The sequence below is a fragment of the Dermochelys coriacea genome, chromosome 17 (genome assembly GCF_009764565.3).
Source record: "Dermochelys coriacea isolate rDerCor1 chromosome 17, rDerCor1.pri.v4, whole genome shotgun sequence".
NCBI lineage: Eukaryota > Metazoa > Chordata > Testudines > Dermochelyidae > Dermochelys > Dermochelys coriacea.
Window position 1 is genome coordinate 10,205,711 of NC_050084.1, and position 26,158 is coordinate 10,231,868.

General features: G+C 43.9%; 1 protein-coding gene and 1 long non-coding RNA gene across 3 annotated transcripts in view; both read right to left on the minus strand.

Annotated features, from left to right (window-relative positions):
• MNT (MAX network transcriptional repressor) overlaps positions 1–26,158 on the minus strand; it is a 67,388-nt gene that overhangs the window by 8,397 nt on the left and 32,833 nt on the right. The window lies entirely within an intron of this gene.
• Positions 7,427–24,395, minus strand: LOC122456977. The gene is made up of 3 exons (XR_006276203.1): positions 22,746–24,395; positions 12,109–22,675; positions 7,427–11,886 (listed from the first exon to the last, which is right to left on the minus strand). It is a non-coding gene; the product is annotated as an uncharacterized LOC122456977 (long non-coding RNA).

The following is a 26,158-nucleotide window of genomic DNA, read 5'->3' on the forward strand; positions in this document are numbered from 1 at the left end:
GAAGGAAAAAGATGCATGTCAATGCAGTCTTCCTGATACACAAAGGTGTAGCAAACAAAGAACCACTATGGAACCTCGTTTTATTACAGTGGACTATACATGTAAAGTCAACGCATCAGATAGTGACCAATTATTAGAAAGAGAGAGAGAAAGAAAGAAAGAAAGAAAGAAAGAAAGAAAGAAAGAAAGAAAGAAAGAAAGAAAGAAAGAAAGAAAGAAAGAAAGAAAGAAAGAAAGAAAGAAAGAAAGAAAGAAAGAAAGAAAGAAAGAAAGAAAGAAAGAAAATAATAGCTGATCTTGACAGATGTTTCCATTTTCTGAAGCCTTAAGCCAGCAGTGAGGCTAATGGGGTAAAGACTCTTTCAGCGCTAGGTGGCTAATTACAACTGCATTCTACGTCAGTGCTGGCTGTGAATAAGGAAAGGCCTTTAGCCCTGATTATGAGCCCAAAAGAGAGGAAATGAGTAAAATCTGCAAAAGTGCCCAAGTCCCATTTTCAAGGCCTCAGGAGCAGAAATCCCGTTTTCAAAAAGGACAGGAACTTAGAAGTCTAAGTCACACAGGTGCTTTTGAAAATGTTACCCAAAGAGATTTTCACATAGCTCATTGTGGCTCTTTCTTCCCACTCACATCCAGAATGCGCTGAAGTCTAAGGCAAAGCTTCCACTGATCTTCCTCATGCAGGATCAGCCCCGTGATCTTCAGAATACAGGCACCTAGACCCCAGTTCTATCAGTGTGTCTCCCAATAGGATATGACCCCATACACTTTAACAATCCTGAAGGTCAGCTGACCCAAGACTTATTTGGGAAACCCTCAGTGCTTGCTTGACTCTAGTGGGATTAAGATGGGGACTCTTAATTTGTTAGATACCAAAACAATGTATTGGGGTGTCTCCTGCTTCCTTCTTACAGAAAAGCGGAGTCAAAATTATATATTAGTGAACCACAGAAATTACTGGTGTCTTTTTTCCCCTCTGAAGCAAACAAAGCAACAATCCTAAAACTGAACCCAACTCAATTGGCCAAATTCAGCCTTGGTGTAAGGGGGGGAACTAACTTAAATGGGGTTGCCCTCACTTTATGCCACAGCTGGATTTAGTCCAATGTAAATAATCTTTTACAAGTTAATATTTTCACTCCAAGGGAGATTTTTAAATTTTTTTTTAAACGGGCAAATTGTACTAGAATACCCCCTAATCCCAGAGGTATATAATGGAAATCACTGACATCTTATAGCAGCAATGGCAGGCACTGGGACAATAAAACGCAGGCAAATCAGATGTTCTGTGGCAACTCTAAATGGGGAATAGAGGGGTCAGAGCTCTTGACTGTATTACATCTCCGATCTCTAATCTCAAGAGACCAGGTTTAATTCCATATAAGGCTGCAGTGGCTTAAAATCCATACGTTTATTTTAAAGCCCATTATTCTGCAGCTTCTCATCGGGTCGTGGCGGATATATTACAAAACTATGCAACACAATCCAAGGTAGCTGTGTACCGATTTCCAAGGTAGCTGTGTTCTGATTTCTAAAGGTAGCGGAGAAGACTGAGGGAAGACACATGTTCCTATTCTCAGCCGTAAAAAGATTCCTACACTGGAACAGCCCCCATGTGAGCTGAGTAGGAGTCGTTACCTTGCAATGTAAGCAAGGGAGAAATGAAAAGGAAAAAGCCTGCCAATAAAATCTTCATAAACCTATGTGCGCACACAAGACCTGCTACCGCTCTCCACACATAATCTCCCTCCAAAGACATCCCCACGTGATTCTCCACGTGGCGTGGGGTGCGAAAGGAGAACACGGAGCCGTGTAGCTTTCGAAAATCATTCCGCACTCTGAATCCATATCTCGTACGTCACCAGCATCCCGACTCGGGTTTTGTTTCCTTCCCTCCTGCGAGCAAAGAATCCCGACCACAGAAGAGTGTGACGCCAGGCGAGGCAGCGCAGCTACTTGGGTTTAATTAGCTACACACATTTAATTACCAAAAGGAAAGCGGCCCCCTAGCAACAATTACTAGACACTCTCTGAGCTGCCGAGGTCAGAGATCCCATGCTGATGCTCGCTCAGTAATCCACTCCCCCGTAGCTCACATGGCTCTGGGACCGCCCCTTGGAAAACAGGCTGTCTGCATGGCAATGCTCCAGGCCCATCCCTTCCTCCTACCATCCACCGCCACCTCCGCCCCCCTTAGAAGCAGAGCTCCACATGTCAGCAGCCTGAGTCCCCTCCCTCTGCTGGGAAATGACTTGACCGGGTGCCAGCTCACAACAGCCACTCGCTGTAGCTACACATTCCTTTTAGGGCTTGTGCAAATAGCTCTCCTGACACTGGTGCACGCACGTACATGCACGGCGGGGCTCTCCAAGAGGAAGCTCTCCCAGCACACTGAGATAAGCAGCAATGCCAGAGAGGCTGCACATGTCAAGATGCACTTTGCAATCACCATAGCCGTGTAGCCTAATGCCACACAAGGCGTTCTTATTCATAAATCAGTATGATCAGGATCTTTCCCTTTGCTTTAGTCGCAGCCATCCAAGGCTTTCTTTGCCTTTTACAAACACTAACTCAGCCCGCTTCGCACCACCCAGCCCCTTCGCTCATATTGCTACAGCCTTTTTTTTTTTTTTTTTATTTAAAAATCAGGCACTGGAGTTGCATTCACCAGAGCCAGAGTTGGGGGTGGAAATGAAACCTCTGGGCACCAGCTGATTCCTGTACATCACAATGGATTCACCTCCAGCTGGAAGCCTAGTCACTGTGGACACCCTCCCTCCTCAGGAGTTTCTGCTCTTAGGGCACGGAATCAGCTTCAGTTTGCAGCAAGGGGCCCCCCCAGGTGAAAAGCTGACTCTAGAGCGTTCCCTACCCGCTCCAGGCACTGGGGCCCACGCAGAGTCCTGCTTGCAGAATGCAGGGGTTGCAAAGATCCTGCTGTGCTTGCATCTCCCACATAATAGGGCTTAAGTAGGTCAGAGGTGAACTTCATCCTGATTCTTTTAGCATCGTCTAGAGGTCGTTTCAGACAAAGCATCTGCCTCTCCATAGCTGAGAATTCACGGGGTCTGCACTGGGTTGTCAGCTCATGCACCTGGAAGGGCACAGGGATATCCAAACCCCACCTCTTCTGGATCTTCTTGCCTATGCACCCTCAGCCATGCAGAGCTTCTTCCAACTGCCCTCCTGGCACACAACGTTGCTAAAAGAAGAATTCTTATTATCATGCCTCTCACAATGGGACCTAGCCGCCAGGTGGTAAAGCAACACAAGTAACAGTCATCACCTACAGCAATTGCGTATTTTTAAAAATAGGATCCAATTATAGATACTCTCCCATCTCACCTGATCTTGTCTGCTGGATCTGCAACAGACTCAGAAAACAAGACTAGACTGAGCAGGGAAAAGAATATCAAACCACCGATAATGACGAGCGAAATTTACAAGGAATGATGTTTTGATAAAGGAATTAATACAAATACCCTGAATTCTTCTTTTTCTAGGTCTGATATTTCGTTAAAGCGGTTGCACGTGTATCTGGGACAGCGGCAGGTTTTTAACTGCAATCTGACCCACTTTCCCTAGCTGTCACTCCTAATGGAAACTGTCAGAGAAGACAAAGCTAAGACTCCAGGAGTAAGGAGTTTTCAGGGGCTCATAACTGGGATGAAGATTAAATTGTCTGCCAAGATATGGAGAGATGCATGTTCCCCAAGTTTGGCCTGGAGTCTCAGAACCTGAATGTTCAAATCCTTTGCTTAGAGCAACGTCCTTTACAAAGGAACATTTCCTCCTTCCAGGCTGCCTTGCTGTTTCCATCAGGATATGGTCCCATTAGGCGCTTCCTGTCCTGAAGTGGAGACGTGCTTTACGTGCGACACTTTCACAGTCTCATCTGATCCCCTCTCACCAGATAATGACCTTGCCTGACTGTGTTCACAGGAGATCGCTTGCCCTCTGCAGTTCTTCTCCCCTCAGCAAAACATGTAGGGTTTCAGTTTGTGTATGGACTGAAATACAGTAACAAAGGAACTTTTGTACCACCCAGTGCGTGAGCTCACAAACATACCTAATAATAATACTCAGCACAATACTCTGCCTTCTCCAAGTGCTCTACAAAGTATTAACTGTTGAATCCTCCCCAAGCCCTTGTAAGGTAGTTCATTAGTATTATTATTCTCATTTTATTGATGGGGAAACTGAGGCAAAGACGCTAAGCGACAGCGTCAGAGCTGCCATTAGAATTCCAGAGTCCAGTCTCCCAGTCCTGTGCTCAGACCACACCTCCATCTCTCTCTTTCTCCCCTGGTAGATGACTTCCAATTTAAAAGGAAACTGGGAAGTAGAAGATCCATAAACAAAAGCTCTGTGTGTGTGTGTGTGTGTGTGTGTGTGTGTGTGTGTGTGTGTGTGTGTGTGTGTGTGTGTGTGTTTTGTTCTCAAGCTTTCTGAAACCAATGAGTATTGTCTTATTTTAAGAGCACAGGGGTGCGTGTGGGAGTGTGTGGGGGGGATTTAAAACCACAGATCAGCCATTAAATGTTACAGACAGCTGGACTCCTGCTGATTCTCCCAAGAAACAGCTTGGAAAGAAGAACCATATAGTGATATCTTCCCTGGCCTTTTTACTGAGCAAGGGATGATCTGGCAGATGGTATATAGTTGATCTTTCCTTTGATTGTCCTCTGAACACCTCTCTATTGTCCAGCCCCATCCCTCCAGCAGAGGACTGGAAGGAAGCCTATCTATATCTCCAGTAATTTGTTGCTGAGCAACACAGGCAGTCACTCCTCCATAAGGAGAGAATGCACTAAAGGAGTGAAAAACCATGAATGGAAATCAAGCACAGGTAGCTTGCATGGCAGTGTGGGAAACTAAACACTAGGACACAAGGAGTTCTGGTGTTTTAAAACAGCAGTACATATAGGACAGAAACCTCTGAGAGCAGGTTGATTTGAAACACCAATATAGAGAATTTAAAAACACCAAACTCTCAACTACTCTCAGTTAGCCAAGAATTCTTTCCATCTACCAAGAAGCTCAAAAAGAACCCAACTGCACTAGATCATCAGGAGATTCATTTTTCAACTGTAGCACTCCCCTCCTCCAGAGTGACAGAACAAGCACTTACAGAGATGATACGTGATCAAGGACAATTGTGAGGGTACTGCAGGAGTCCAAGGTTAGTGATCGCTTTGTCAGTGTTAAAAAAACAAAGGCTTGTATTATACCACTGCAAGACTGACACTATACTTAGGCATTTTTATTAGAATGCCCTGCTTTTTCAGGTTTCATCATTTTCCACCCAAAAAAGATCCTTTTGACTAGAATTTCTCCTGGTGAATATTGGGAGAGAGGTAATTGAGATTTGCACTTAAATTAATTTGACTGGCTTTGAACTATCGAAGCATGAAAAAATAAAAGAACAAAGTGTTTTTCACCAGATATCCAATTGCCCACATGTGGTTTTCATGCTTAGACTAACTTCAAAGCCGCAGCGCACTTAGGCTTTGGTGAGGACGAAAACCTTGCACACCTCTGAGGAAAGTTGTAAGCGTTCAAAGCTTGCATCACAGAACACATGCAGCATCCAACATCCAACTAATTTATTCAAATGAATGCACTGAAATACTTCAGCTATATGTACCTGGAGATCTATATATTCAAAAAGTGTAAGCCAGTTACATCCAACTAGCTGAGCTTTACATTGAATGCTCCAGACTCATCATACACCCTGACAGCTATCCTGCCATGCCACTTCACGCATTTATGTTTGTCAGAGAAAGCAGCAGGGACCAGTGGGTTAAGCATGCAATTCACAGCCAAAAAATCCTAAACTTAATCCTGGTTCAGACACTGGTTCCTTCTCTTGGCCTTGGCCAAATCACTTAAATATTTGTTTGTTACTCTGTTTCTCTACCTGAAAAATGGATACTTCCCTGCCTCAGAGACTGTTGGGAGGATCAATTTATGTCGGAAGTGTAAACTATTACACTGGCAATCAATACTATCCTACAGCAAAATCTGTTAGTAGCAACCCAACGGGCTACTGTTATTCTGGCCATTCTAAGCGATGGACACATGATTGGGTAAGCTAACTTGGAGGAAGTGCAGACAGATTTTATTGGCTGTTTGGGAGGGTGACTCTGGTTTGGAGGTGATCGTTAGCATCGCTGTATTCAAACAGGCACTTCTCAGAGCTCATGTTCAACTCAAAATTTGTGGTTTAGAGGTTCTGTACCTCAAAGGAAAGCTGAGACCATGCTACCTAGAAGAAGGCACCTAATGGGACCAGTACGTTTGGTGGGGATTATTTTTATCCTGGACACTCATGTTACCAGTTTTCTATTTGCACACTCAGTAGGGTAGTGAGAGCCTAGCAGTAGGTGAGATTGGCTGTGAAGATGCAGCCTGACAGTACCACAGGGCGCAATCTGATTTTAGCCAGCTCCACAAATGCACCACCTCTGGAGGCTTCTGTTTTCTAAGCAAAGAATTTCCATGAAAACCCCTGTCCTTATGTTCATGCAAAATTATGTCTGCAATTCCCCCCCCCCCCCCGCAACATGTCAGGAAATTGAAAGGACTGGTTGCCAAGGCAACTGTTACTCTACAGTGTTAAGGGGTTGCTGTGACAACCATAACTTTGAATTTCTTGACTTTTGTGCATACAAAAATCTCAACCACAGTACCGCACTGATGGAGATAACAGACCCTGGCTCCAACACTGCTGCTGTGGGAGTCACGGATTCCAGGATTTTCATGTTGTTTACCAAAAAGCATCCAGGCCTTTTGACATTTGGGGATTTTTGCATGTGGGCTGGTGGCTCTGATGAGAAATGGTGGAGCCAATTTCACTGAGAACCTGCACAGCTGCTAAATTAAACCTTAAGCTGCATGAGAAGTTAACAGAGAGCAGAAGCTGTGCAATGACACACATGAACAGGGCAGTAGGAGCCTGAACTCCTCTGGGGGCAGAAGCTTTTTCCATCCCCCACAAGGTAAAAAAAGATATTAACATTCTTTTTGGAGAGCAAGGTTGTATTCAGAATGAGATATGCACACTCAGGCCCTGATACAGTAATGCATTTAAGCACGTGCTTAACCTTGTGGATGAGTAGTCTAATTGGGACACTTATATACTTGAAGTTCAGCATGTGCTTAAGTGTTTTGTTGGATCTGTGTGACAAAGGGCTGGAACGATTGGCTCCTAACTCTTTGGGATTATTCTCTGCTGCATCGTGTCATCATTCACACCTGTGCAAAGAGGGTGTAAAATGCTACTGCCAGTATCAGCGGATTTCAGAGTAGCAGCCGTGTTAGTCTGTATTCTCAAAAAGAAAAGGAGTACTTGTGGCACCTTAGAGACTAACAAATTTATTAGAGCATAAGCTTTCGTGAGCTACAGCTCACTTCATCGGATTTGGTAGCACATTACAGCCACTGTGCACAGCGGTAAATGAAGACAAACGCACAAGGAGAACTAGACCCTTTTGTATTTTGTTTAAATGGACGTCCACCAAATTAGAACCTGAACGTGTCTGTGGGTTTTCATGCCCCACAAGAGTCAGATTTTCTTCCTTGACATGCAACAGGCAGGTTCAGGGCAGCCTTCCCCCAAATGGATTATTAAACCAAAAAAGCACAACATTCACAGCAGCAAATACACAATGCGACACCAGTCGTAATGTATTGCCCCTTCGCGTTCCTTCTTCTCCGTGTTTCAAGGCTGCTAACATGGTCCTTGCAGGGGTGTGGCCCACCCACTTAGCATCCAGGCCCACTCAAATCTGAGGAGGGGTGCAGTGCTGCTACAGCGGCCCAGAGCGTCATTCAGGCACCCAAAATCCAGGACGGAGCTATGCGCCCGCCCTTCAGAAAGCTATGCTCCGGCTGCTCTGCCTTGCCATTTTCTCAGCCGCCCCATGCACCTGCCCAGCTCAGCAGGTGAAGCCCTGTGTCTGGGGGCACCAGGGCTAGGCAGAGGGCATGGCGTCGGGGGAGACGGTGAGCTAGCACTGTCCGTCATTGCCCGTCCACCCGAAAGGCGGGGCCCACCTGAATTTCCACACTTAGCTATGCCACTGGGTCCTTGTGTGCCTCTCGCCAGCCATCATTTGGTAAATAAACCCAGAAACAAACTGCTGTCAATACACAGCAACAGCCTTTTGTCACTGTACAAATATTTCCATTTTATAGCTAGCTGTGATTCACTTTCTTATGTCTGGATGAAAATAAGGTCCTGATACTTCCTCTGCGTTTCACCTCCAGAGTAACACTAGCCGTATACTCAGCATCCAGGAAGTTTAAAAGGTGTCAATAAAATGCTTCCCTTACATACATTATATTAGCAATTTACAAACACACTTCCAATCACGAGCTTTTCCAAGAGCACGTTTTGGCTGCTGTGCTACATTACTAGGCGTCAGACGATTCAGAAGGCCTCATCAGCAGAGTGATCGTGAAATGACTGTTAATTTAAAGCCCGATTTTGCAGTCCTTACTAATGAGAGTTGTGCCACTATGCCAAACCGTGACTTTCTTACTCGGTTTTTACTCAGAGAAACTCCCCGGTGAAATCAACCCTACATGGCAAATTGCTACACCGTTTAACAGAAAATGATCAATTCTGTAGGTTTCTTCAGAACCATGCAGCACTGAATAGAGACTTCTATCCCTGCTGTAGAATTTGATAGGATGATTGAAAATAACCAAAAGCCAACAGAAAGAAAATCTCATTCTCATAGGAACTGGAAGCAATTCCAGTCTGACAACAGTGGCCAGAACCAGATGCTTCAGGTGACGGTGCAAAAAACCTACCCTCTAGGAAGCAGTTTGATAATATGTCCCCCACAAGCCTAGCTCTAGGGATTAAGAGCATGAGGTTTTATATTTTTGCAATATTTCAGAATTAATATAACAACTGAATATTTTTGTTATCCATACAAATGCCTAATCTCTCTGAATCTTGCTAAATTCTCTGTTAAGTTCTATACCAATCACTCCTACTACATTCTACAGCAGGGGTTCTCAACCTTTTTCTTTCTGAGGCCCACCCCCAACATGCTATAAAAACTCACCCCCTCCCCCCGTGCTGGTTTTCTGCATATAAAAGCCAGGGCAACTGCCTGGGGTCCCATGCCCCAGGGGCCCCACAAACCTACATTGCTCAGGATTTGGCTTCAGCCCCAGGTGTCCGGGGCTCCAGGCCCCGGGCTTCAGCCCTATGCGGTGAAGTATCGGCTTTCTGCCCTGAGCCGCAAGCGAGTCTAACACTGGTGCTGCTTGGCAGACCCCCTGAAACCTGCTCATGGCCCCCTAGGGGGCCCCAGACCCCCTAGGTTGAGAACAGCTGTCTCTATAGGACTTCTCCATAGGGTGGGATTTTACCTGAGTAAGAAGAGCATGAAAACTAAGGGCTTGTTCTCTAAGTCCTCGGTCACACTAGTTGCTGCCTTTACCTAACTGGGATGGCTCACATTAATAAAGACTAATTATCTGAGTCCAGGGTTATAATATGTCCTTAGTCCTCATACAAAGGGCCAACTGCTATTACTGAAGTCAATGGCCCAATTCCCACTGACATCAACAGGTGCAGACTCAGGCTCGAAAGTCAATGAAGTCCCCAGGACTGCACGGTACAGCACTCAGTACTTGGCATGATCAGGCCCAGCAGCAGAGGTACGAGTTGTATTTAGTACTCTGCATGTGTGAAACCCCCAGCTGGTTTCCAAGGGAACAAAAACTAGGGTTTCTATAGCAACTGTTTCATTCAGCTGGCTTTTACAGATGAAATCTTGCCGTGGCAGCAGTGAAAGTTCCTACTTCTTTAGCCTCCTGCTACTGAAAGGAAAATACATGTCTCTGCACCACAATATCATTATTATGCAAAGAAAAAGAACTGTCCAAGTAACCTCTTTGCTGCTGCAGATTTCAATGTTTAGGGAAATACACACACACACACACACACACCACATACATGTGCACGTGCACACAATTACAATCAACCACACAGACCTACGTCCAGCAATTTGTACCACTGCAAATTCCTTGCTGGTTTCAGAGGCAGTTCTGACTCAGTGAAAACTGGCATCTACATTCTCCCCAGGCAGATTATGAGATCATTAAGGGCCGGAGCCAAAGCCCTACAAAGTTAATAGGAAGACTTACATTTGTTTCCACCTGCTTTTGATTGGGTGCTAAAATGGCATCACATCTAAGGAAAGGCAAAAATCTATGGCTCTGGTAGCTGATCAGTTTTCATTTGGGAGTCACTGAACATGACTGCCAGCTGATGGCTGTCTGGTGTCCCTGCTCCTGGAGGATAAGGGTCTATATTACACAAACCACCACAACTGACACTAAGTCCCCCCCCAGTTTGTTGGCAGCCTGAGCAGAGACATCAAGGACTGACCGAGCTCCAGAGACCGAACGCTCCTCTCGCTCCTGATGGGGTAAGCTTGTGCTGCCACTGACCACTTGGGGACGTCAGTTTCCTGGGCTGTCAAGCCAGCTTTTTATACAAGCACTAAAATTCACATAAGCTGGAAATGGGTGACAGGGGATGGATCACTTGATAATTAGCTGTTCTGTTCATTCCCTCTGAAGCACCTGGCATTGGCCACTTTCAGAAGACAGGATGCTGGGCTAGATGGACCATTGGTCTCACCCAGTATGGCCGTTCTTCTGTTCTTAACAAAATGTACGGCCAAAGGAAGAAATCAAAAGCAGAGCCTAGTCAGCCATCCCATCCTATCCCTCGCTCTATCACCAATCCCTGAATCTTGCAGGGTTATTGTATTACATACAAATAGACAATCTGCCAGCTACCTTTCACATTCTTTCAAGAAGGCTACATGAGCCACAGTCTGACTATGGGTGAGGGGGCACAAGATCATATATGGAGCATGCAGACCTGAATTTGTCATTTGTTAGTGGCCTTGTCACCTATTTTTCCCTTAACACACTGGATGGGGATGGTAACCAAAGAGGTTTGCTATATTAGGGTGTGATTGCACATATGTAGCCAGCATGGTGTTTTCAGGAAGTGAGCAACTCCCGTGCTGCAGGAACAGCGCTGCCAGAGGACCACTTTAGTAAGGAGACTCAAGCTGGTGATTAAATAAATTTTTGGAACAGTCACTCCTATTCTTTCTAGTTTGATGGAGCAGATCTAGCTATCTATCTATACAGAGTGCTTCCTGTACTAGAAACTAGAGGGGACAAGGGCGTAGAGGAGAGCAGTGGTGAGGGAAGGGAAACTTTTATTATTATTTAGATTGTGTTTGCACTCAAAGCCCCATTGTGCCAGGAGCTGTGCACATACATAACAAAAAGATAGTCCCTGCCCCAGTACCTGTATGAGCCAGGATCCAATCTGCCTTTGATGGCCAACATGGTTCTCTGAATGAAATAGATTGAATCACTAAGGGAGGAGAAGCAAAAAGCAGCTAAACAAAAGCCTTTCTTCTCACTGTCAGAGCTGGATCCTGCAAAACCCAGCCAAACTGATATTCAGGTAACAAAAATTTTGGATGGGATATTAAACCTTATGCTTCAGTGCTTAAGCTAATCTCTGACTATTACAGATCATCAGGATGAGACATAACGTGAGGATAGATTATTCTACATCTACCTGCTACAGGTTTCATACACTTTTCTCTGAAGCATCTGGTACTGACACTGGACCTTGATCTGATTCAGTCTGGCAATTCCTAGGTTCCTGTATCTGGTGTTTTGGTTCAGCCCACTGATAAATGCCAACAATGAGGTTCTGAGACCCGAATGTCCCCAAAGTTTATGGGGTGGGAGGAACAAACACACATTAATTGTTTCACTCCTCTCCCTACTTGCATAATATAATTGTAACGGGAGACACTTCTACCACTGGTTTCAGAGTAGCAGCCGTGTTAGTCTGTATTCGCAAAAAGAAAAGGAGTACTTGTGGCACCTTAGAGACTAACAAATTTATTAGAGCATAAGCTTTCGTGAGCTACAGCTCACTTCAATGCATCCGATGAAGTGAGCTGTAGCTCACGAAAGCTTATGCTCTAATAAATTTGTTAGTCTCTAAGGTGCCACAAGTACTCCTTTTCTTTTTACTTCTACCACTGGCACAGTTGATCCCATCAGGAACTTTCCTCCTCTCCCAGAACAGAAAGCAAACAAGGTAACTCACAACGGGGCCAGCCCTATCTTAAGTAGCAATATTGGACTACTCGCCCCTACTACCAACAAAATAAAGACAAACAGCCCACAGTTCGTGTCCTCTGTACTAGAGCTCTGAGCAATTTGGTCCCATCCCAGGGAATCTGTGGAGAAGTAAAGCAGTTGAGATTGTCCCAGAAAGATAGAGAATAAAACTGGCTGGATAAAAGAAAACCACAGCACAGGGAGAGAAAGTGCAGAAGATGCCAAAAAGTCAGATGATGGCTGATGCTAGTATACGTCATGGGGGAAACAAAAACAAGCAGAAGGAGGTGCCTCCCACAGGGATTCAAATTAGTACACCCAGGGCGAAGAAATATGGAGCAAAGATAGCCTCTAGAGTATATGGGCTTGCCTTTGTATTTGCAAATGACTGGGAATATGGGAAGTTGGACTCTGAGTCATCTCGTTCTGCTCGAAGGGAGAGGCAAGGCCATCCCGGGCATTGTGAGCAAAGGCAATGCCCAAGCATTGCTTCAATTTAAATGCTACCATGTGTAAAGCATGGAAATGGGATTCAGGAAACCTGAGTTCTATTCCCAGCTCAGTCAATGACTCAATGGGTGATGGGCCAAGTCATGCAAGGTCTATGCCTCGGTTTCCCTATCTGTAAATTGAGGAAAATGAAGTGAGACTTAATCCACAGTACGTAAAGCACTCTTAGATTTTCAAGGGGAAAGTGGCAGAGAGGCACAAAACTACTGATGATAATGAATCCTGAATCACAATATATATAGTATCTTAAGTCTAAGGAGCAAAGCCCTGCAGAGAATTTCCTATAGAATATTTTAATTAAAATTCTGTTTTATTTATGGCTCATTCCTATTATGAAAGTTTTCATAATTCTTAGCTGATCAGCATTCTGCAGCTTCTCCTCTGAATGTACTATTAAAGCATTATTCAAGTGTAGAATAAGTTGAAAAAAATCACATTTTTCTGAGGATAAAGCTAATGTCAGTGCTAAAGAATAATGGAACTAAGTTTTATGTGCACAGTAGCATCACAGGTTATGGTTTCTTGCTTTACTATCGTTTCCACTGACCTTTGTGTACCTAAAATGTTTTCCTGTGATTCCATAATGCAAACGGACAGGTTTTTTTAGCTACTACAATGATGGGGGGGAGAAGAGGGGAAGAGAAAACAAAGGGTAAAAGTTCAAAAAGCACCTAAGTGACTTAGGAGCCACTTTCAAACATAACTTTCCAATGACACAAGCACTCCTGGTGAGCACACGCAGTGCTGACACAAAAGCAGCCAAGTGTGCATGCACCTGAGTGATGCACAAATTCTGGCTCCTGTATGCTAATGTAACTTGTGTCAACCACAGTTTGTGGTATAGACATGACCTCTGAAACTTATAAGCCTCAGTCCCACACCAATTCAACAGAACTTAGGCTCCTAAATCACTTGGGTGCTCTTGAAAATCTTACCTAAAATCAAAAGTGCAGATTGACCGAGAGAGACCAACAAAGCACCCAGATCACAGGATCATTCTTGTGCCCTGCAGCATCAGGGACAAAAATACAGAATAAGATCCAGCAGATTCCTTTGTCTCCCAGTGTAGCAATTTGCAGGGGAAAACACAGTGTTGCTGTGATCAATTCCAGAGCATCCTAGTGACTAATCTCTTAACAGCAGCTGACAGCCAGACCTTCTGACGGTGCTGGGTCACCTAATTAAGGACAATGCACTAGGATTAACAAGAATAGGTCAGTTACCTAGAAACACACAAGTTAGACACAAATAAATGATGCATCTTTGCTGGGGAAGAGTTTTGTCTGGAAAATTTAACGTATGCTTTTTTTTTTTTTAAATAGCGCTTTCCATTTAAATAAAAACATCTCTGGCTTTTGGGAAGATGAGCAAAGTAAAGGCCAGGCTTTCTAAGACTAACGGCGGATCCAGGTGACACCACAAGGACAGCAGAGCTTAAATGTTAGGAACTGGATCCCCAAGACGGAACTATATCAAGGGAGTCAAAATGCTGCTCAACAGAGGGCACCTAACTTATATAAAATAATAAGTTAGATGGCATCTGCTTCCTTTTTCAAGCTGAGGTGCAGCACGATGTACTTTATCGTGAGCTGAGCAGCCCAGCTATTTGGATCAAGATGAATCATGGCGTGATGGAAGCTGTCGTCTCTGCAGGATGCCCTCAATATTAGCATTGGTGAGCTGCGCTTGGAACTCCGTATGCCATGTTTTCACCAGGGGCTGTATATTGGCTGCCCCTGGATTACCTTTCAGGGGTATAGTATTGTTATTAGGAAAAAGAATAATCCAATGCCAAGATTAAACGGCCGCTCTCAATTTAATCAAACTTCTGTCTGAATTTTTTTAATCCCACCGATGTTACAGGTGACACTCAGGATCACCGTAACTGAAAGAGATTGAAGAAAAGTGTTATTTCCCCAAACTGTATAAACAGTTTCATTTTTTTCCTCAAGAAAGCAAGCCAGTTTCCCCCTGTTGTTTGTGTGGATCTTTCCCATAGCAACAGGGGAGAGAAAAAACATGACTATAAAACAGAGGAGCGTGCTGTAGAGGCCTCAAAAGCTGGCAGGGGGAATCAAAGTCAGGAGTAGAACCATAACCTACATTTAGCTTATCTTTGGAAAACTACAAGTTTTCAAGTTGCTAGAGTCTCTCTAAATCCTGCCCATATTTCCATTTCCTCCAAAATACTTTATATCGGGGTCAGTACATAACATCAATATTAGTATGGCACCGGGGGGGGGGGGGCGAGGGGGGTCGCACTTCTCTAGAACTTTCTGCTGGTGGTCATTTAAAAGTTGCAGAATCCCTCTCATTTATTATTTTATAATTTATTAATCATGTCCAGTGAATATTGTAATTCACACCTGTAACGACAGCCCATTGAATAACAAGGATTAAGCTCTGTATCACTCTGGTGCAATGCAATAGGCAATAATTGTTGTTTTGTCTGTTATATTTTAATAGATTAATATCTAATTAACTGCAATTTACAAGGGTATAAAAGCCTTGAGAATTTCTGGTGACACAAATCGGGTTATATAAAGAGTTTATTCAACACAGTAATATAAATTAGATATATATACACACACAATTATAGATATATACATAAGGTACATATATAGTTGTGTGCATATACAAGTACATCATATGACGTGTCATCACAAACTCTCTTTGCAATACACACACACTCTACATATATGAAAAAGGGCCTTAAATACTCTGCAGCTCTATGCCATGGGGCTTTGGAGTTAGGATGCAAATATTCAGTCTGTTGCAGAAGACCCCTCTGATGGCACCAACACAGGGCTTCCTACAGTGGCCTGTTCCTGTGGTGGTTTGGGGGATGGAAAGACAGATGGAACCATTGCTCTCTGGGTGGGCTGACTCTATCACCATGGATTCTGAATTGCCGTACTTTCTATCGGTGCCTGGAAAGCCTTGTTAGAAATTTAACTGAAAAGCAGGAGAAAGATGATGTTCCCATTTGTTTCTCCTCCAAAAGTCTCTTTTTTCCCTTCTCCTTCCTTCTTTTAATGACTGGTGCAGATTTTTAACAGTGCCCCAGGTGGAAAAGACACAAGAATCCCTTTAGGATAATAATACAAAAATAATATTTGTACTTTCTATAGAACCTTTCATCAGAGGATCTCAAAGCCCTTGATAGAAATGGGTACGTATTATTAGCCCCATATTAAAGACACGGAAACAGTGAAACAGCCAAGTGACTTTGCCAAAATGATATATAATTCACACTGCTTCCTTCTCTAACCATTAGGCAATGCTTTCCCCTCAGAAACAGGAATTACAAGAGAAAACTGGTTGCACTAGCCCTGACTTTCTAGAAAGCCCAAAGGCACTGTTTGGGCAGCCCTAGGAGAGATGTAAACTTAGCGATTCATTTCTTGTTTTAAATATGAAACTGGGTCCAAAAACAGCCACAGAAAAATTTCACTGAAATCTTTTTTACACAAGCATTTGTTTCTCTGGAACAAGGCATTAGAAGGAAGGTGAACAATGGATCTGGGAAAGGTTGTAACTCATGCCTGTAGCATTGCACCTGTAAAATCCCAAAGGCTGACTTTTAAAATGCATGTGATGTGGTAGTTGTGAATGTTTAGACAGTTTATCTGCAATTAATTTGGCATGTCTGGGTACACGCGTTCTGTACACACATGTATGTAAGTACAATACATGCAGTGTAAAACTGCAACTGAACTCGTTCACTGAGACTCCAGTTATGGAACAGATCCCACGTGAAGTGTCATACTTACTACCCCATCAGAAAGTGGACAATGGCCATTCCATTCGGTCCCATATTGGAAAAAGCAATGGCAGAGAAGCACTTGACTTGGACACTTGTTCGGTAGCAGCCCTCCCTGGCAGTTATTCCTTCCTCCACTTGTTTGTTAACATCAGCAGTCACCAGAAGATCTGTGATCTGTACCAAGCTATTTAAGGAAACAAGAGATCTGTTTGGGCAGTGACCTTAATCTGCTCACTCAATGAGTGAAAAGTGTCATGTCCGGAACACCACTTCGCTTATGTAAACGAGGAGACGGGGTCAAAATGCTGTATGTGCCAGAGCCCTGTTCTGGAGTTTCCAAAGTGTAATTATATCACATAACACATTAAACATTGTTTCAACAAACTGCCATTCTGGAGAACATTTGAACACCCTGGTTCTCCACCTTCTCATGACACTTCAGTGACTTCAAGAACCATAGTGGCTGTTTTAGTCTCCGTGTGGCCAGGGTTAGTCTCATGTCACGGAGTTGTAATGGGAAATCTAAGATTCAAAAGCAAAGGCTAACAATAATATTTTACTTGCAAGTGAGTCCTAATGGAAGGTGATGGCCTATGTAAACCCCGGGGGCTGGTGGGCACTAATGGAAGGCCACCTCCTCAAACGACAGCCCTGGGCACAAAAGTCCTTTCTCTAGACACAGAAAAGGTAGCGCGCAAGCAAGGCAAGCTTCCTCTAGTCGGCCCCGCTAATGAGCCTCCATCCTGACCTGAAGAGACCACTTCTACTAGTATTACTATCACAGCGCCTATGAGCATGAATCATGGACCCTGACCCTACTGTGGGAGGTGCTGTGCAAACACCGGACAAAAAGTTGCTGCCTGCCCCAAAAAGCTGACAATAGACCAAGAGAGCTAGCTCAGTCTCCATGGTCCATTTGATCCTTGCTCTGTCTGCTGAGACTGCCAGCAAGGGGTCACCTAGATCTACCCATGGTAGCGTTCTTTAGATCCCAGCCCCCTGGTTGCTGGCCTGGCTCCACCAATCTCATTTACCCATGGCCACCAAAACAAAACCAGCAGATGGTCACTGCGGAGCTGAGACAGATTCAAAACTGTTCACCCAGAAGCCAAAGGCTCTCTAGTCTGCTGCCCAACTTTATACAACCAGACTCTCCTGAAAAACATAAACCCCCCTCCAACAAAAAAAGAAACAAAACAGTGACTTTGTTGGACCACTGAAGAGTTTGCATGTCCATTGCCACTCTGCATTCAAATCCCTCCAGAAGACCCACTTCTAATGTGAGGCCTGCAAAGAACTAACGACCTAATCACCACAAGGTTGGCAAGAGGGGGTGACCTCTATATATCTAATAGAAAATAAAGCCTGTGTGTTATCAAGGCCTGGCCAATGAGCATCTTGGTTGCTTGCACTCTCTTTCCCCCTATGCTTTCTCTGCAGGTTTTAAGATTGAAAGTACTTTGGAGCAGGGATTGCACCTTCCTTTGTGTTTGTACAGCCCCAAGCACAGGGTGCATGCTATCTGAAACAAGCTGGAAATAAACAGCAATAATAAAAATCTGCAGCCTGGAACAATGGCAGGTCACATCTGAGGCATCACAACCTCGGTGTAGACTTTTTAACATTTAAACCAGATAAAAGCACCCATTTCCATTTTGTGAACTCGTGTGCGTCGGAGCACCTCCATCTCCCACGGTTAAGCTAAGGTACACATCAATCATCCATCCAACAGGAGACAAACAGCGGGCTGGATTTTTTTTTTTTTTTTTTTTTTTTTTTTTAAAAAGAGCAGGGTCATGTTACGCTACAGATCATACTATCTTTTGCGGTCAGACATGCTAACGGAAAAGTCATCCGCTGGCTGCTGCAGCCCTCCAGAAGGAATCTTCCACCATGTCAAGAGTCCCACAACAGGCAAGGACTGCTGTATGTGTGGAATGGAACTTTTCATTGTTCCGTGGCTATTTTTGGACCCAGTCAGGCATTGGCCACCGCTCAAGCTAGGATGCCAGATCAGATGTATCAGCTGTCCGATGCAGTATGGAAATCTTACGTTTCTTCAGGTTAATGAATATGCGAGTTACTCAAAGGGAAGGCAACTATTGTCAAATGTAACAATGGCAGGAAGTTGAAGGTAGACAAATACAGACTGGAAATAAGGCGTACATTTTTAACGGTGAGAATAATTAACCGCTGAAACAATTTACCAAGGATCGTGGCAGATTCTCCAACACTGACAATTTTTAAATCAAAATCATATTGCACAATTTCTCATAGGTCTTGACTTGCTCCCACTGAAGCCAGTGGCAGAAGAGTAGAACACCTCTGGACAATATGATGGCAGAGCAGATCTGAACATCTTCAGACCCAGGCACGAAAGATGCCGAGTGCCCCCAGTACCAATGGACTGAAAGCTTGCATGGGATTGGCCCTTTAAACTCTAGGGCCCAGATGCTCCACTGATGTAAACTGGGACAGCTCCACTGAAGTCAATGAAGCCACGCTGATTTATATGAGATGAGAAGCTGGCCACGGGAGCTAAATCCTAAATTTTTCATGAACCCAAAACTCCCATTGACTCCAGTGAAGGATCAGCCCCTATAACTCACCTCCCATCTATATCATACTTTTAACATAGGGTTACAAACTGCTGCTCCACGTGAATTTATCAGTGATTTTTTTTAAATAAAGTTTCTCCTCTCTTTCTGAAACCTGCAGATTATAAAATACCCTAGTGCATGAGCACAGCCAGTTGCTGCTGCAAGCCTTTATTCTGTATAGTGAAATCCAGGCTAATTAGATGAGATGGAAACAATGGATCAGGTCAGGTAAACAACATGAAGAGGCAGCACTTGGCACGTGAATGCAGGGCACATGAAGGAGGAACCCTACCAACGCAGGCTCTGATCAGGTAAGTTTTATAAGAGGTCATTTCTCTAGTAGTCGGCATAAATTAAAAAGGAACGAACGGGGTTATGTTTGTACTTTCAAAAGGTGGGGAAAGAAAAACATGTAGTTATCGGATTTGACACCAAAGCTCGTTTTCAGGCATTTTGATCAGTAATTCAGCTGTTGTGGCACTTGAGTTTAATGAGCTCAGTTCATTATAGAAGAACAATATAGGTATAGTCAAATTTAGATGTGTTGCAACTGGGGTTCAGTGTGTATACTATTACAGGGATGAATGTGGCTTGCAGTGTTAGTCAAACACAGGGGGATTTTCTGTCATAGGGCCTGATCCAACTCTCAGTGAAGTCAGTGAAAAAACTTCCATTTACTTCCATGATGCAGGATCAAGCTCATAGGCACGCAGTGTGAATTTCACCCCGTGCACTACTATGTACCATTTAAGGACTAGTCTGAGCATTTCCATGGGATGTAAAGTGGTGTACAGGCTTTGTTCTGATCCTCTGCACATGCCTTATAGAGTACCACTGTATCTAGGTTCTGATTAGGTGGTACTAACTGCAATTTAAAACAAACAAAAGGTGTTGTGGCATCAGCTGAAAAATTCAGGCGTGTGGGCAGAGCTAAGCTATGGGGTCTTCAGCAAATTCATTTGCCACCACTCAAAAAGATCCCTCATGTCATCTCATGACAATGGTGTCTCCCCAGCCCTCTCTGCTGCAGGATCAGCAAAAAGATGGAGGACTAACATTTCTTAGCTGCACTAATTTGACATCATTTGGATTATATTTGTTCTGATTTGCCCTCAGGTAGACGGTTTCACTGCCGCTTCCTAATGTGGTAACTTGCAGTAATAATTTGTTCACCTAAAGTGATGCAAGTAATTTTTTCCACTTTAAATTTATGAGAGAGGTTAGGCTGGAATTAACTGAAATCTCATGACAAAAATAAAACACAAAGTAATTGATAAGAAGCAGCATTCTGATCATTACCAATTAACATGGACAAACTGATCCATGAACGATTTTCTAGCCCTTGTGGGAAGTTTGGAATACTACCTTTATTTATTATTTGTACTACAGTAGCATTGAGAGGCCCCCATAACATGAGGGGACCACTATACAAATACATAGTAATAGACAGGCCCTGTCCTGAAGAACTTGCAATCTAAATAGAAAAGACAAAGGGGAAACCAAAGCACAAAGAGACGAAGCAACTTGCCTAACATCACACAAAAGCCAGTGGTAGTGCCGGGAACAGAACCAACACCTCCTGAGTCACAGTCCAGGGCCTTATACGCTGGACCAGAATCTGAACAAGACCCGGCCTTTACTGAAGGATTATTTCTATCGTCAATCATCTGATGGATCAAGCAACTGATCCTTCATTTTGATAATGAATATAAATCTATGAACTTTCTTCCTTGCTTTAACTTTGCAGTGCTTGCATATGATAAGCGATAATAATATTGCTTTGGACAGTCATGACCTAGTCATAAGGTGAGCTGAGGTTAATGTTCTGTGATGTGAAGTTTGTTTGGGTTTTTTTTTTAAATGAGGAAGCTTGTACTTATAACTGGATGAGGAAGTCAGACACTCTTCCCTAGAAACGAACAATACACTAGATTCATTCGGGAATCTAAACAGATTCCAACTAGCTCAATTCAATTATACTTCCATTTTTTGTGCGAATTCAGCTCCTGTGAAAGGAGTCAGATTGATAGCCATGGAAACTGCAGTTCACTGCCTTATTCAGACACATGTGCATTTGTCTACACTGCAAAAAAACCACAGTCTTAACTTGGCTTAAAATAGACAAACTTGGTTTTTAACTCTGGTTAACAGCTGGAGTTAAAAACTATAGGGGAATCTGGAGCAGCAGCAGATTCACATGGCTATATTATGGCCATGGTATCATGTTGAATGGATTTCCATCTCAAACAATCCCTTGCAAATTGTCTACCTTCGTCAACAGTCAGTCTGAGAGGATACAGGCTTAAATCCTCCAAAACTGCATCTTCCCACCTCATCTGTGGGTGATCTTGTACTCTTCTTCCTTTGACCTCAGCTCAGTAAACCTTCTGTAGAACTACTCTATCTTCTTCTACATGCTGGACATGACACCACCACTGCAGTCATTTTCTTCTTTGGTTATTGAACCTTCTGCTGTCAGCTGTCTATCCAGACAGACAAAACTGTTCACCCACTTGACGTCATTACCATCATCCTCAGGAACTCCACACTGATATAGCAGTACCCACAGTGCTGATTGATGATCGGAGTAAAAAACATCTGCAAAGTCTATAAACATGGCAACTGCCTTTTGTCACTCTAGTCGTTTTCCCATCACATTCTGCAAGGTACATATAGCATGGACTGTAGACTGACCTTTATGGAAACCACAGTGGTTGTCTCTCATTTTAGGGTTGAGACAATATTTCAATTGGTTCAGTAATATGAACTCGGGCTGCTAACCCATGCTAAAAAGCTAAATTGCCATATCTTCACTGCTATTTTAGCCTCAGTACAGAACATCACCTGGGAAGCTGCAGGGCAAGCTCCTCCCACAATGCTCTGCCGATGTATCTCAACCAGGATTTGGAGGAACTAATGCTAGGGTGAGAGGGTATTTCATGGTCTATATCCATGTAATGCTTGGCTTCTCAGAACCAGTTATTCCCCGCTGCAGGTTGTGTGGGTTTTATGATGTGAACTCTTGCCCCTGGGTAACAGGACTGAGGGGACATTTCATAAAAACAAAGGTTATTTTAATTTTATTTTGGAAAGGGGAAAAAATACCTCTCTAGTCAGCTGGTTTAGAGCAGTTCTATTGAATCAGGCCCTTACTGTGAAGAGCGCTTTCTTAGTAAATCATTCATACAACTCCCCAAACATATCTGGATACAACCAAAATAACACTGAACAAAAGTAAACTTCTGCAACAAAAATCCAACTGATGATCGTATGGGTGCCTAGGACTAAATTCTGTGCCACCGGAGTCCCTGTACAAGCCATTGATTTCCACGGGTGTAACGCGGGACAGAATTTAACTCCTGACTTCCCATCAGTCCCAAGGCACAAACAACTCCTAACCTTCTCCCCTTTGCTCCTTCCCAAGCCAAAATATAGCACATAGATCACAGTTTGGTACTGCCAGTGTATTTCACAATTTTCCATCTGTTTGATAGCTACTCTATACAAAATCAGGAACAGGAAGCAGGGTTGGCCCCAGATATCTTTTGTGAATACTAAACTAAGCCAACTCCCTCTAACCACAAACATTCCCGTGGTTTGCCTGTGCCTTAATATTTGTCTATCAAAGGCATTTTATAACACCCACCACCCAAATTAGCATGTACATTATACTGTACATGGTAATTTAGATCTGCATGTCTTTGTCCACTACAGACTTCACAATGGGATTCTGCCCTCTACCTCTGCAGGTTCTGGGAAGCTCAGCTTGGTCTTATTTTTTGTAAGCAGGTTATAATTTAGTTGGCATTGGACTTTGGTTGGAGTGGGAAAGCTTTGGCAAATAGGCCTTGCAGTGGTCTCTGAAACCTGTCAGGCTTTGACTCAGTCTGTAGCCACTCACCAGTCTGATTCTGACTGTCCTGATGCCCTCATGTTACCCAGTGAGCTAATCACTTGGATCTTGTTTTAAACTAACACACAGTAGAAAATAACCTCTGAACCTGGAAAGTGTTCAGATACGATGGTGATGAACACGGTTTGAGAACACAAATAGAAGAGAAACACAGCCTTGCTTAACGGCCTCAAATATATCCCAGCTAAGATGCTTATAGGTTTCCTGGAAGGGTGGGGACAGGAGGAAAATCCTTCAAACTCTGAAGATACTCAGAAACAAAACTCCTATCTGAGTTAGACTCTTGGCTATGCTTTGCCTCCTCTCTATCCTGTACTTACAATTTATTTGCTTATTGGCCATTAAGGCAGGGCCCTATTCAGCATAGCTAGAGAAAGGCTCAATTCCACATTTCTGAGGTTCCCCAATTTTTTGGAAGAAGGGAGCTTGCTCCCCTGTGCTCTCAGTGGGTTTCACTGCAGTTAGGCTGAGGATCTGGCCCACCGTTCCGACCAAAAGAATATACTAAATAAACAATCATCATACTTCCTCCAAAGCATCTTTTATCACAGCACCTCTAGGCATTTTACATATACTAAACCTCACGACCCCTGTATAAATTAAGATTAGCCGTATTTTACATCGGAGTAAATTGTGTACAGAGAAGTTAAGTGGCTTGCACAACAAATGAGTGACAGAGCCTGGGCTATAACACAAGAATCCTAAGGCCCAGTCAGCTGCTCTAACCAATAGGGCACACTCCCTTCCACTCAAAGCATTGAAGTAAGGTGCTTTTTGCAGCACAACTGCTACATTGCCTGTAGGTTTAATTTTAAAAGATTATTAACTTCCAACTGCATTCAGCCTAATTTCCTTTGTGCAATAATTGTTTAATTGTAGAAATCCTTGTTTGTTGTTGCAGATCACAAACCCAACTTGGAAGATAAATTAAAATGACAGCTACATGGGGCGTTCGGAATTTCACTGTCTGATTTATCTGATGTGATGCAGACACAAATATTTAAATCCAACCAAGGAAACAAATAGGCTTGCTTCCAAGAAGTTCCAGCTGGAATGAAAGGGGGAAAAAGTCTTTTGCCAGAAAAGATGCTCCAAAATTAGCACGACACTCCTTGAGGGCACACAGCACCAGCTAACTGCAGTGTCAGAGCTGGCAAGGCTCACTTGGTTTGAGGGGGATTAATTTTGTACTAAGTTTTTTCCGGGGGGGGGGGGATGGGGTGAGAAGTCCTTCACTCTTGTGCTGAAGTATTTTGCTATGTTGAGACTTTTTAACTCTCCCTTGCACAAATTCTGTGCCACACTGGAGAGTAACAGATAAGTGTCAAATCTATTAAAGAAGTAGTGCTGGGATTCTGACTGCTTCTTGTGGTACTCAGGAACATAAGAACGGCCCTACTGGGTCAGACCAAAGGTCCACCTAGCCCAGTATCATGTCTTCCGATAGTGGCCAGTGCCAGATGCCTCAGAGGGAATGAACAGCACAGGTAATCACCAAATGATCCATCCCCTGTCACCCATTCCCAGCTTCTGGCAAACAGGAAGGAGGAGAGGAGAGCTGGTAGGGGAAGAGGCGTAGAGGAAAAGTGGAAGGGAATTTCTGACAGACTCAGACAGCATTAGGCAAATTCACTGTTTGTAACAGATGTAGGTACATTCACTCAAGCTGTGTCTTCACTACAAAAAAAGGAGTGTGTATTTTTAGCTTGAGATAGCTAACTCGATGTAAAACCCTAGTTGAGACAAGGCATAGGTAGTTTTTATAGTTCAACCTTGCACTGGAGTCTTAATTTTTACCTTGATGTAGCTAAGCAAGGTAAAAACTCCACTGAGATTTTTACAGCAAGACAGCTCTCTTGATGTAAAGACATCCCTCTTTTTTTACAGGGAAGGCACAGCCTACATGTAACAGGCTGCCACTTTGCCCTTCATAATTCTGTGGCTCCCATGCTGTATTTTTTTGAGGTGATGGGGGGGGGGGGTATTAAACTTTGAAAAAATGGTTGCAAACAATAATTATGCACAGATACCTGGCAAAAAGCCAAGAGGGTGGCCAAGGGGGACACATATTCCTGATTCTACATTTGACATGAAAAGCACTACCGAATGGGGAGGTTTGGGGACACTGTCAGATTGAAGGTGGCCCCAAATTTAGGTTCCAGGGCTTTTAAAATCCAAATGCAATGAATATTTCATGTGTAAGTAACCAGTCCCCTGGAGCCTCTGAAACCCCCACCTTGCCCTGCTGCATTCGGGCACGAAACTGACTTAAAACTGAAACTGACCAGTTTCTTTTCCTTATGAAAAGTGAAAACTAAAACTGGGTTTGTTTTTTTTTCCAAACTGGGGTTTGAACGATCTCTTTATTAGCCGGGCCTTTTATTTTTTATGTTTCAATCTGAGATTTTGCAGAAAGCTGCGTCCCCCATTCTCAGAGCCCGACACAAAGGACATGTCCCGCTCTCCTTTCCCGCTGTTTGTGCATCGCACGGATCCACCTGCAGCCAGACAGCCCTGAGCATCCCTGACGCTCATGCCAGCCAGGAGGTTAAACAAGCGGCAGTGACTCAGCAGAGCCGCCCTGGCAGCTCCACCCTCCCCCTGGCACAGCGCACGCCGCCTGCCTGGCTAGCTGGTAGGCACCCAATTTATGCAGCAAGAGTAACAGGGTTGAAATTCAGTCAACAGGTGGTAAGAGGATTTTACAACGGGACAGTCCTGGGGATTTTGGGAGGGGAAGTCACCCTTATCGCACTTCTCAGCGCTTTTTTATGAAAAAGACCTTGGGCTCTTTAATGACTACAAGTAGCTGGGGCCTCAGTTTCACGTCTCACTCTAAAGAAGGCATGGCCAGCAGTCCCCTGACACCAGGCTGGAATTCAGGTTCACTACTGACTCAGCATGAAAAAAGCACCACCTACTTAATCACCAATATCACTTCTCGGAACGCCAAAGTGATTGTGGGGTTTCCCATCCAAGTACTGGTCTGGCCTGACCTGGTTTAGCTTGTGAGATCCACCAGGATCATAGCATGAGGTCATAGTGCGTGGGGAGACTCCTACAATACAAATTAGCAGTTCTATATCTGTCTCAGCCTCGAAGTACAGCACAAGGCTCAGACATGGCTATCTGTGAACTGGTGTTCAGAGGTAATGATCGAAGTGAGGGGACCTGTAC